Source organism: Ambystoma mexicanum, chromosome 14, assembly GCF_040938575.1.
Source record: "Ambystoma mexicanum isolate Mex_15411 chromosome 14, UKY_AmexF1_1, whole genome shotgun sequence".
Taxonomy (NCBI): domain Eukaryota; kingdom Metazoa; phylum Chordata; class Amphibia; order Caudata; family Ambystomatidae; genus Ambystoma; species Ambystoma mexicanum.
Window position 1 is genome coordinate 434,521,637 of NC_090940.1, and position 12,457 is coordinate 434,534,093.

Below are 12,457 nucleotides of genomic sequence, written 5' to 3' on the forward strand. Positions count from 1 at the left end.
AACAAACAGCCTTCCTCTGTCAGGTTCCGACCAACTTTAATTCACAGGCATCCCTCAGTCGGGTTCACATTTGCCACCACATCTTCACGGGTGAGTTTTACTGTTCACCCCGAGTCCCTCTCTTCTGGGCTCAGATGCCCTTTTAAACAATTAGTCCCCTCTTCCGAGCTCAGTCCAATTTAAGTTTGTATATAATCGATGCCTTTTGAATTTGCACAGGATTTAGCTTGACCTGTTACAGGACCACTTTGATTTTGCCATTCAGTGTTCACATGCTCTTGGGGGGAGGTACGAAACAGAGACCTTCGAGTGAGCACCCATGCTGCGCTGGACCACCCTGTATCTGGCACTTAATTGCCATACAAAGTTGACCCTTGCAACCTTGAGCATAACACAGACCGGTCTGTTATCAGTTTCTCCCAACTCACCGGATGTGCTGCACCAATTGTTGTTGCTTTGCCAACAGAGTCAAGGACAGTACCACAGTGGCAATCGCTTCTTCCCGCCTTGGCTATCAACGCAAGAGGGCCCTGTGTATCTTTGACACATGCTACACCTCTCGTCAGCTATAATTCCTGGTCTTATGTTTCTTTTTCCTTGAGGCTTCCTGAAAGTCGTGATCCTTTCTTGAAAAGGGCAAGGGTAACTCCCTCCTTGTTGTCCACTCTGGTCTCGCTGCCTTTCTCCTCTGTTTAAACTGCCATCCCGGAATAGCTGCTTCCTCGTGCATTTGGCCTTGCTCACAGTGTGCTTTCAGGCTCCGCCTTTCATCCGTGTGGGGAAGTGTGGGGAAGTGTGATGGAAGTCAGGTGTGTGTAGTTATCAGTAATTGCCCGACTCTGCTTGACCCTTGTGTTGGGACATGTTAGGTATACGACTCTGGTGTTAGACCGTTGACACTTACAGTGAACTGTCTGTCCGAACGCGTTTATGTCGGAAAAGGGTGGGGGGGTTCAGATTCTAGATAGCGTACTTGGTATGATGGAGAAAAGGTGATACCGCATCTCAGCCTTTGGTGTTACACTTCCACTCACCGAAGCACCACCCATCCAGGTGATCATCCCGCACTGGTCAACCCAGTGCGGGAGGTGGAGTGGTTTCATAGGTTTTAATTTTTCCCAGTCTCATATTAGAGAGGTTTAGGGGTAGTAATTTGTCTGATAGCAACTCTGGGGTAAAAAATCTCCAAAGGGAGGTGGGGTTTCCTTCAAGACAGTAGAGAAGATAGGGAAATCCTGACACAGAATAACTTCCTCGGGAAGTCCAGGAATGATGGCTGAAGATATACAGGACTCGCCCCGGATATTAATGTACATTGGTATTTTGGGGTACACTTTATTGTCCCCATGTATACAGGAAACTCTAACTAGGGCATTGTTTTTTAGGCTTGTTTTAACTAAATCAGCTTGTTTAGCGGTTTGCTTACTATTCAAGCCGCTTTAAGGCCCATGCTTACCACCCACGCCTTTTCATATGTGAAGTCAGCATAAAGCTGACATAAACATATTCAAAAGGTTTCTAGCTCTTGTTTGGGTTCATCCCACTCTTCTCCCTTTAAACAGCCTACTTCTATAGGTTCGTCCCTCACATTATTCGGGCAGTGTCTAGCTAAATGTCTCATTTCTCTACAGGAAAAACAGACAGGAGGGGGGGTTCTACTTCCTTTAATTTTCTCCTTTCTGCTTTCATGTTTGGGTTGAGGATCAAATCATTTGATCTATACTCTTTCTCTTGACATCCCTTTCTTGATTTTATACGATCCGCCTTGTTTATCTACTCCCTGAGGTTGAGGTTGGTGGATAGGTTTATAATCCTTCCACTCCTCCCCTCGATGTGCCGAATGGAAGAGCTGCATCTGAGTGATTTTGTGCAATTTCAACGGCCATGGCTAGGGTAGGTCGACTTAACTGTAAAACAGCCTTTTGCAAAAAAGGGGGTAAGGAATTAGTGAATTGTTCTAGGGTGAGCATCTATGTCAGTTCTTCCATGGATTTGTTATTGATCCGCAGGGCCACAGTGTTTTTGACACATTCTCCCATTTCTAGGGGGGTTTCTCCTGGACTTAATCTAATGGCCCTCAACTTCTGCCGATAGAAATTGCAGGTTTGTCCCACTCTTTTAAACAACCATTCCGTGATGGATGGAAAGGTAGCACCCTGTGCAAGATGAAGTAGTTGATAGGCCGTTTGTAGTTCGCCTTTCAACATAGGAGCCAAATAGCACCTTTTAAGGTTCTCTTCCCATCCTCGTTGTTCGGTTAAGCGTTCAAAATTCAAGAAAGAATTTCCTAGAACTTCGCCTTCCAGGTCTGGTTGAAGTACCCCCAGTGGTAGTAAGGGTCTGGCTTGCGATTCAACCAATTTAGTTAAAATGTCTTGGATCCTAGCTTCGGCCTGCATTTGATGGGCCGCCAACTGGGCGATGACATTGGCTAAATCAGCCATTTCTTCCAGGGTGTTGAAGGTCTCTTCTGTGTTTTTTTAATCAGAAAAGAAACAGGTCTTGACTCCCTCAGATAAAGTTTTGAAGTCATCTGATTCTTCTAATTCTGAGTCTCCCGAAGGGATTGAATTTGCTAAATTAATCTCTAACCTTGATGGCCCCGCTACGGATGAAAATTGGGTACCAAATAAAAAAAGGTTCAGAAGTGGGGGGGATTTAAAGCACTGGGCCTAATAAAGGTAAAGGCTGGATGAACTTTCAGTATTAATCGATCCCACTGTTGTATATTAGAATGGGAGAGAGGAAGGGTGTCTGACAATACTTGAGTTTCAAAGAACAAATTCTGTTGATCTGCTGGGATATGTAGTTGAGAGAGCAAAACCTCTTTTAATGCGGATATGTGGTCAGAGTCAAGGAGTTCAGCAATTCTATTTTCCCCATCTAGTGGTACGACGATTATCAGCATGGATTTCAATTATTTTTTTTAAAACATTTATTTATAGCAAGGCAGGACAGGTTACAGGAAACATTGCATGGCAACATTGCATATCAATAGTAGGTCTACAAATCTGTGTCCCCCCCTTTAATTTCAGCCTGCCCGGGCCATGGCCTCAGCCCACCGCCCCAGCCTGGTGTGTGTCCCCTCGATCACTCAGAGCCCATCAGGTGTTGATCGGTTTGAATGTCAGTGCGGGGAATCGTTGATCATAGTCCAGTACTGGGGCCCAAATGTTTTGAAAGCGGTGCAGGGCCCCCGCTCTCGCCGCGGTGACCTTCTCGGTGATCAAGATGTCCCAGAGTTTCCCCCACCAGTGGGCCATGCAGGGACCGTCCGGGGACTTCCAGAATCGGGCCAGCACCGTCTTGCCCGCTAGGAGGCATTGCGTTAGAAGCTTTGCCCTGTTTCCAGGGCGGGAGGAGATCCCGGGGACCGGGACCCCTAGCAGGACAGTTTCAGGGTGCAGTGGGAGGGCGGTCCCGGTAATCTGTTTGATGGTCGAGAGACACCTGGTCCAAAATTGATGGATCTTGGGGCAGGCCCACCACATGTGAAAAAAAGAGCCCAGCTGAGCGCAGCCCCTCCAGCAGGAGGGATCCACTTGTGGATTCATGTGGTGTAGTACCATCGCAGGGTGAGTTTGTAGGCACATTCCTTATTGGTGACGCAGGAGGAAGAAGAGTGGGTGCAGGTCCATATATCTACCCACGTTTGGTCGTCAATCGGATGACCTAGGTCCGCCTCCCACTGGGCCATATATCGAGTCTTTGTCACCAGAAAGTCCCCCATGAAGCGTCTGTATATGGTCGAGGTCCTGCCTCTGGCTTGTAAGTCTCGGAGGGTTAGCTCAAGTGACGTCGGGGGGCGGGTGGCCGCCTGGAGGGTCTGAGGATAGGAGCACCAGTGGCGGAGCTGGCAGTACGTAAATCTATCTGCCTCCTGGAGCCGGAAGACCTCTTTGCATTGTTCGAAGGTACAGGGTTTATTCCCAAAATATAGCTGTTCCAGGGTTTCAAGGCCCCCATTTATCCAATTTTGGAAGTTACGGGGATGGGCCCTCGGAGAGAAATTTGGATTATGAAAGATCAGTGAGAGAGGGCTTTGGCCTCTCGGGATTCCCTTCCGTCTCAAGGCCCAGCCCCAGGAGCTTAGGGTGTGTCTCGTCGTCCGCAGAATATTCTTCCAGCGTTCCCTAGGAGAGGCTGCATGTGTGGGAGGAACTGGAGGGGGAGCGGAAGTTAAGCTTGTTCTAGTTCCACCCATCTGGGGCGAGCTGTGCTTGTTTGCCAGGCGTGGATGTGTGCTAACTGCTCCGCTGCCCTATAAGCCTGTAGATCGGGGACCCGCAGGCCTCCAAGCCTGGCATTACCAATCAGGGTCCTGTGGGGGATCCTGGCCTTCTTGCCCCTCCATATAAACTTTGACATTTTCCTCTGTAGGTCTTGAAGGGCCGTAGTCGGAATGGAAACGGAGAGGGAGGAGCAGGCGTAGAGGAATCTCGGAAGCAAGTTCATTTTGGTAGCTGTGATCCGGCCCATTAATGAGATTTCTTGTGTGGTCCAGCGCTTCAGGTCTCCCTCTAGTTCACGAAATAATCTGGGAAAGTTCACCTGGTAGGTGTCCTTCGGGTTCGCTGGAATGTGAACTCCCAGATAAGGGATGGACTGATGCCGCCACTTAATTGGGCACAGTCTAGTCAGCGCCTCCCTCTCCTCCGATCGGAGGCCGACTCCCAGGGCCACTGATTTGGCAAAGTTGACAGTGAAGCCGGTGACCTCCCCAAAGTTCTTTATTTCGGCTAGGGCATGCTTCGCTGAGGTGCTAGCTTCTGAGAGCATTAACAGAACATCTTCCGCGTATAGGGCAATTTTATGTTGAGATGGGCCCACCTGCGGGCCCTTGATAAGTTCATACTGCCTGATCCCTTGGGCGAAGGGCTCCATTTTGATTTGATTTAGTTGATACACAACTTTTCAAATATATACAAAAATACACAATTATACAGAAGCAGTAAAAGCAACAAAAAGGAGAAAAGAGAATAAAATACCAGGGGTACAAAAGATAAACATATTATACACAAACAATGAATAAAAACAAAAATGCTTTACATTTCTTAAAATGACCAAGCACAACGCCTCTCATGAACCAATGGGAACCCATACAAAATTAATTTGAGGCAGCTACAACAGGCAAAACCATTCTTAAGTATTAGACAATGGCGATCTGTACTTTTTCTCTTGAGGTAGAAAACATAATTTGCCATTTGTAGTCACTTGAAGTGCATGTGTGAAAGGTGATAATGTTCTGAAAGTATCTTTCTCTCACCAACATTAAAGACGGACAATCCACTAGCAGATGTTGCAGAGTTTCTTTTTGCTGTACATCAATGCAATATCTGCAATAGTTCTGTTCCTGCGGGATCAGTTTCCGTCTAGATAATACATCTCTCGTACCCCATAGATTAAATCTAAACCGTTGGAATTCGGATCGTATAGCTTGAGATGGACATTTCAGCAGGTACTGAGCAATGATACCGTAAGGCTTGAAACCAAACACCCAAACGTTGAAATCTTTATAAAGCGAGCACTTCCCTAGAGTCCCCGCCCAATCGGCGCGATAGAATTTTACTTTGGCACGGTCAGGGTTCTGAAGTAACAGCTCTATTGTTACATTTGCCTCACTCATATGGGTAAATACACACTTCCGCATTTCTTGGGTATGTATTACATGATTTTAGCAAGGCCGAGGCTAAGACCTCTAGAATTGACCCACTATTTATACCCAGCAGGCACTTCCGTAGCAGGGCACACTGTCTCCAACTTGCCTGTGCATACAGACACCAACCCAAACTCATATCGCACCATAGCGATCGGGGTTGCTTTAGGTAAGCCTAAGATAGCCTTCCAATACTTGGCCTCTAAGGCCTCCCAGGGTGAGCCTTTGTCTAACACCATTGTGAGGGCGAAGAGAAGGGGAGATAGCGGACAGCCTTGTCTTGTCCCGCAGGACATGGGGATCGGGGCGGAGAGGGCGCCATTGATCCTCAGGATGGTTTTGGGGGCCTTATAGTTGGCTAGGACCATGGACCAGAGCGTCGGGCCGAAACCAAAAGCTTCTAGGGTGCATTCCATGAATGACCAGTCAACTCTGTCGAAGGCTTTGGTTGCATCCAGGGCCATTAGGGCAAGACCCTGGGAGTTTCGGTGGGAAATGTCTATCAGGTTCAGGGTCCGCCGGATATTGTCCCCCGCAGATCGGTGGAGGATGAAGCCCGTTTGGTCGGGGTGGATAATGTCCGGGAGTATGAGTGATAGCCGATTAGCCAGGATCTTAGAGTACATGTTGGCGTCAATATTCAGTAGGACGATGGGTCTGTACGAGGCTGGATCTCTCAGGTCCTTCCCTGGCTTAGGAAGGAGGACCGTTATAGACTCTTGATTTGAGGTAGTCACAGAACCAGACCCCTTGAATGAATTGAAAAGAGCTACCATGTGGGGGATGAGTTGGGGTTTGAATATTTTATAAAACCTAGGAGAGAACCCATCTGGGCCCAGGGCCCGCGATTTGAGAGCCTTGATAGCCTCGTTGACCTCGTCGTCGGTTATTGGAGCCTCCAGTGCTCTCGCGTGGAGTCAGGAAGGTGTGGCAGGGCGGCCTTTCGCAGGTATGCTTTTTGTTTGGATCGATCACGTGGAGGTGCCGTCATGACCTGGGTTAGGTGGTCCATAGCTAATTGTAGTTTCATCAGCTCCGAGTAGTGAGTCACCCCCTGTGGGTCTCGGAGCCCTGCAATGGTGTTGGCGTGTCTCGTTTTAGCCAGCTTGGCCACCAGAAGCTTGTTAGCCTTGTTGTTTTTGGCGTAATAAAATTGTCTGGTCTTAGCCAATAGCTGCGCAGTATGCTCAGCGTAGTGAGCCTCCAATTTCTTTCGGGCTGATCGGAGAGCTCGTTGAGATCTGGGGGACCAGCCGCTTTTCTTTTGGGCTTCCTCAGCTGACCGCAGGTCTTCCTCCAGGGCTTGCCGGATGTGTCTCCGGTCTCGGTGGAATGCGACCCCTTGGGCTATCAGAGCTCCCCGAACCACAGTTTTCATCGCATCCCAGTTGTTAGCAGGGGAGGTATCTGAGACTGGGTTCTCCTCAAAGAAGTTCCTGATGGTGGTAACAATTTTGTCCCTGATTGACATGTCATTAAGTATCGGGTCGTACAGCGCCCATCTGCATGGGGCGTTAGCGTTGGGGCTCTGGATGTGAAGTTCCAGTACTATCAGAGCATGATCTGATAAAATCTGTGGGCGTATGGACACCTCATTGGTGAAAGTGAGAGTTTGGAGGGAGGACAGGAGGAAGTCAATTCTGGAGAGTGTCTGATGAACGAAGGAGAAGAAGGAGTAGTCTTTCTCGGTGGGGTGAAGAACCCACCACATATCCACCACCTCCAGGGTTCTGAAGAGGCGCAGGAGGCTGAGGGCCTGTGCGAAATCGCCAGGGGTGAGGGGGGTGTAATTTGTCTCTGGTGGGGTCTGGTACCCCATTGAAGTCCCCTCCTATTGTTTGGCCTTCTACAAAGCTCGAGAGGGAGGAGCCCAATGAGTCATAAAAGGTCGCCTGCCCCGAGTTGGGTGCATATACAGATACAAAGGTGTAGAGGTCCCCTAGCAGGAGGCATTTGACGGCTACGAAGCGGCCCTCTGGGCACTTCATGGAGTCCAAAATCTGGGGATGTAGGTCCTTCCGGAACAGGATCGCCATGCCTCCCTTCTTGGTGTCTCCTGAGGCAAAAAACTGGTGTGGATAGGCGCTGAATTGAAGACGATCAAAGTCAGCCGGGAGGAGATGAGTTTCCTGGAGTAGCGCCACCCCGGCCTCCTCATCTTGTAGTTTCTGAAGGATTGATTTACGCTTAGGGGGGAGTGTTAAGCCCATTAACACTCCATGAGAGGCATCTCAGCGTCTGACGCTCCAGGGTTGGGGATCCGGGTACTCCCTACTCGGGGGGGGGGGGGGGAGATACCAGGCTGTCCATTAGTTGCCATCATAGGGGTGAGTTGGAAGCGACATGTGCTGCACTTGCGGTTTGAACAAAGGCCCCCAACGGGAGGCCAACTTTTTAACTGGCGGGGTGGGTAACATTGTGGGTGTAGCCCCACCCCTGGCCAACAGAGCCAATTGAAACTGAAAAAATAACATGTGTATCCAAGGACTTTAAGATGGAACGGACCTTGGAACGGGCATAAACCGTGGATGAAGCCTGCCGCACTGGAGGATCGTAGATCTGTGCAGGGCCGAAGCCGATGCTTTTAGGTTGGCCATGAGGGCGATGGGCGCCTGGGCAGATGAAGCCGTGGTGGATATTTGAGGTAGCTCAGGCTCTAATTACCTCCTCCTGATGTTTCGGGAGGCCCTGGTCCACGAAGACCGCCTGGGTTGAGGGGGAGGAGAGGCTGACTTAGGCCGCGGCTCGGCCCAGGCGGGCAGCATGGGAGGCGGGAGACCTCGCAGAGCATCCCGCAGCGAAGCGCCTGCTTCGTGGAGGCCGCGGGGGGAGAGCCAGGGTGCCAGCTGCACGGTTTCTCCACCCCGGATTCAGGAGCCCCGGCGGGCCGAGTCGCTGCTGGGGGCGGTTTCAGGCACCGTCACCCACACCTCCGGAGCTGGGGGAAAGGCGCAGCCGCCATTTTGGATGATCCGGCGCTGGAGTCGGCCCGGAGGACCAAGGCGGATAACTTCGCTTCTGGAGAGTGTTACGCTCCCCACTTCGGCCCATAGGTGCCCCAGGCGTTCCGACGCCCTAGGGATCAGTTGGGCTCCGGCACAGGTGCGTGGGACCGCATTAATGACCAAGTTGCGGCAGGCTTCACACGGCGGGCCTCAAGGGAGCAGCCACATCGATGGCGCTCCAAGCCACGCCCCCCTGGATTTCAATTTTTATCAGTTGAATCACCTCCCACACCTGACACCATATGTAAGGAAGGCATGGTATCAAAGTAAGACGGACACAAGTGATCACAGTTCAAGGGTGTTTATTGAACTTTATCACTGGTGTGAAAAACGGCTATCTAAACCTAAATCTAAGATGGGAGCAAGCCACAACCATCAAATAATAATAATACGGTCCTAATGGAGTCTAGTCAAATAAAAAGGGCCGATACTAAAAATGCACTATTGCCAATGCTTGACGGTATGCTACAAAATAGTGTGGGATAATGTTCACAAAAAGAAAGAAGTGCTCACAAAATAATAAGTCAGGATGTGTAGGCCGTTGGTCTCACTTCCCCACGTTTTTAGCACATGACAAGATGGGTCACACAAGCACAGCACTCTATTGGTCTTTGGCACGCTGTCACAGTTCCTTTTACATGCTCTGTGGGGGGGGTACCAAACAGAGACGTTTGAGTGAGCACCCACGCGGCTCGGGACCATGCTCTGGGTGGGTACCAAACAGAGACCTTTGAGTGAGAACCCACGCAGCTCTGGACCACTCTGTATCTGGTAGTTAACTGGGTTTCTTAAAGTTCAATCGAACACAAGTTCTTTGTTTATACAATGTTGCCGCTTGCAACCTTGAGCATAACACAGCCAGGTCTGTTATCAGTTTCTCCCGACTCACCAGCTGTGGTCAACTCATTGGCGTTGCTTTGCAGTCGGAGTCAAGGACAGTACCACGTGGCAATTGCTTCTTCCCACCTTGGCTATCAATGTGGGAGGGCCCTGTGTACCTTTGACACATGCTACACCTCTCGTCAGCTATAATTTCTGGTCTTATGTTTCTTTTCCTTGAGTCTCCCAGAAAATCGTGATCCTTTCTTGAAAAGGGCATGGGTAACTCCCTCTGTGTCATCTTCTGTGGTCTCGCAGCCTTTCTCATCTGTTTGAACTGCCATTCTGGAATAGCTACTTTCTCGTTCATTTGGCCTTGCTCAGAGTGTGCTTTTGTGCTCTGCCTTTCATCCGTGTGGGGAAGTTTGGTGAAAGTCAGGTGTGTGTAGTTATCAGTAATTGCTGGACTCTGCCTGACCCTTGGAACATGTCAGGTGTACCGCTCTGGTGTTAGTCTGTTGTCGCTCACTGTGAACTGTCTGTGAGAAAGTGTCTGTGTCGGAAACAGTGGGGGGGGGTTGAGTTTCTAGATATCCTACCTGGTAGGGAAAAGGTGTCATAAGGAAGGGGATTCCGCGTGTGACCCTTTGGTGTGCCACTTCCATTCCCCGAAGACACCTCATCCAGGTGATCCTCCCACACTGGTCCACCCCAGGAATTGGATCCAATAGCGATGGCTGCGTCGTGGCCACCTGGGTGACAGGTACCCGGGCACTAGCGGGTGAGACACCTTCAGGTTTCTCACACAACTCAATGGAGAAATATGCAATATCCTCCAGTGACCGCATACAACTCAATTAAGTCTAGCTCATTACCTGACCTTTGCATGATTTAGTTCTAGAGACTCTCAACCAATCCCTTTCACTGGCCTCACAGATTGGTGTCGGACAAACACCATGGAGATTCATATTTGTTTTATTCTGCACAAAGTGTGTTGTTTTTATGAACCTGACTGATTTCTAGTGCCCTGAAAAAAAAATAATATAGTTTAATCCTAAAGAATGTGGGCGCTAATATCCTAGCTTTGGTTCAATTCTAATTAATCTGCAAAACTATATATCTGAAATTGTGCAATATTTACAGTGACATTTAGAGCTACGCGTGAGGCTTTATCAGTATAGAAGTGTTAGACGTTAAGCAAGGTACCAAAGATTGGACTACTCTGTGGCCTTAACACAATTATTCACAGAAATCCCCTGTGAGGAGGCTTTGCCTATTACTATAATGAAAGACAAACTAAAGACTTTCCGAAACAGAAGCGCACAAGTTGATTAGCATATTGAGATCCTTATTGACCTTGTCTCAGCCAATCATAATGCCTAGAGTGCATTTAATAACTACTGGTATTGATTGCGTTCTGAACATTTTGTCTTCCAAAGCAGAAAGGGAAACAACAATGCAATTTCTGGTCATGATTATTTTCAACAAGACACTTCCTCTCTGGGAGGACCTTCTTTTGCTGCAACATGTTATTTAAAACATGTACGAGAAAGCTAAAACATTGGAACATGCCTTCACTTACTTACAGAGAAACCGTTTACTTTTACATGACACATAATGCATGCTCGGGTTAAACTTGTTCCAGTTTTACCAAGTTGCAATTAAAATGCTTAACTTATAAAGACAACCATGTAATTTAAATGCTACCAAATAAAACCACACTTAATTTACTTACTCACTTTCTCTATTTACTTTACTCACTCTTAAATTAACATTTTTTACTTCACCACCAAAGCTCCAAAACATGCATTACCACCATTTGCTGATAGCCTTATAGACTTCGGGAGGGGTCATAATCGCTTGGGATAACGACCCTTCACCTCAGGCCATAACTTGTTGGTGGGCCATTATCCTGCGATAGATGCGCCTCCCTCCATGTATAAGGCTAGATTACAGTTGCCGCCTTGATTGGTTTGACTTTAGAATATTTACAGAGGTTTTGTAGAGTGTGAAGGCAAGCATGGCTTCGGAATGTTATCTCTTGAAATCGTACGAATGATTGTGGAGTTGTATTTTTATCCTAGAAGCAGCATGCAAAAAAGCTAAGTTCTCTTTCGCAGAATGTAAAAGAAGAGGAAAGGGGACATGCTGTATAGCTACATATGCCCAGAGACCACTCTATATATGTATATTGCCTCGGGGGTTGCCTCATTTTGTCAAGAGACTACCTTCATGTATGGGTTCAGCCTCAACTCTCTAGGGTCCGGCTGATATGCCGAGGCAACATATCCTAGTTCATTGAGATATGCCCAGGAATTGAAGCATTTTCCCTCAGATTGCTCAGAACATTGATCAGATGTCCTGTTGAGCCTTCCATGTTCAGGTTCAGGCTTGAGCTGCAAGATTCAACCACCCAGGTGTAGACTGACATACCCAGAATCAGTGTTGTACCATGTGTTGCTGAAGCTGATGAGTATGTAATTGACATGTCCAAATTCAGTCTTCTGTGCTGTAACGTCCTACCTCCATTGCCATCACATGCTCAGAGGAATAGTCCTCTATCTATGACGGTAGAAAGTGGGCTGCGTCCCACGTGGTACTAGAGGCGGGGTTACCGCCTCGGGGGGCATTCAGAAGAAATAAAGAAAGCTATCAGGCGCATATTGCCTCCGCTCCTGTTTTATTGCATGCGACTGCCCATAATGATTTATTGATTCATTTCTGCAATCCTTCATACCTAGTTCACCCTCAACAATGGCGACGAGGTTTCTGTAATCCGGTACCGGAGCACGCATGAAAGTCCGGCCAGCCGTCAGCTCGAGACTCCGGGATTTCGGCCGCCTACTCTACTGCTCCGGAGCCGTTCACGAAGCACGCGGCACTCCATCGCCGTCAAGTAAGAGCCCCTGACTCCTAGATAGCCATTCATTGCCGGCACGGCGCTGCCAACCCACGTGTCACGCGCGCCGCATATCAC

The 12,457-nt window shown here is 48.7% G+C and overlaps 1 protein-coding gene across 4 annotated transcripts in view; it reads right to left on the reverse strand.

Annotated features, from left to right (window-relative positions):
- Window positions 1–12,457, reverse strand: part of LTBP2 (latent transforming growth factor beta binding protein 2) — a 1,918,131-nt gene that overhangs the window by 359,548 nt on the left and 1,546,126 nt on the right. The gene's annotated exons all lie outside the window — the stretch shown is intronic.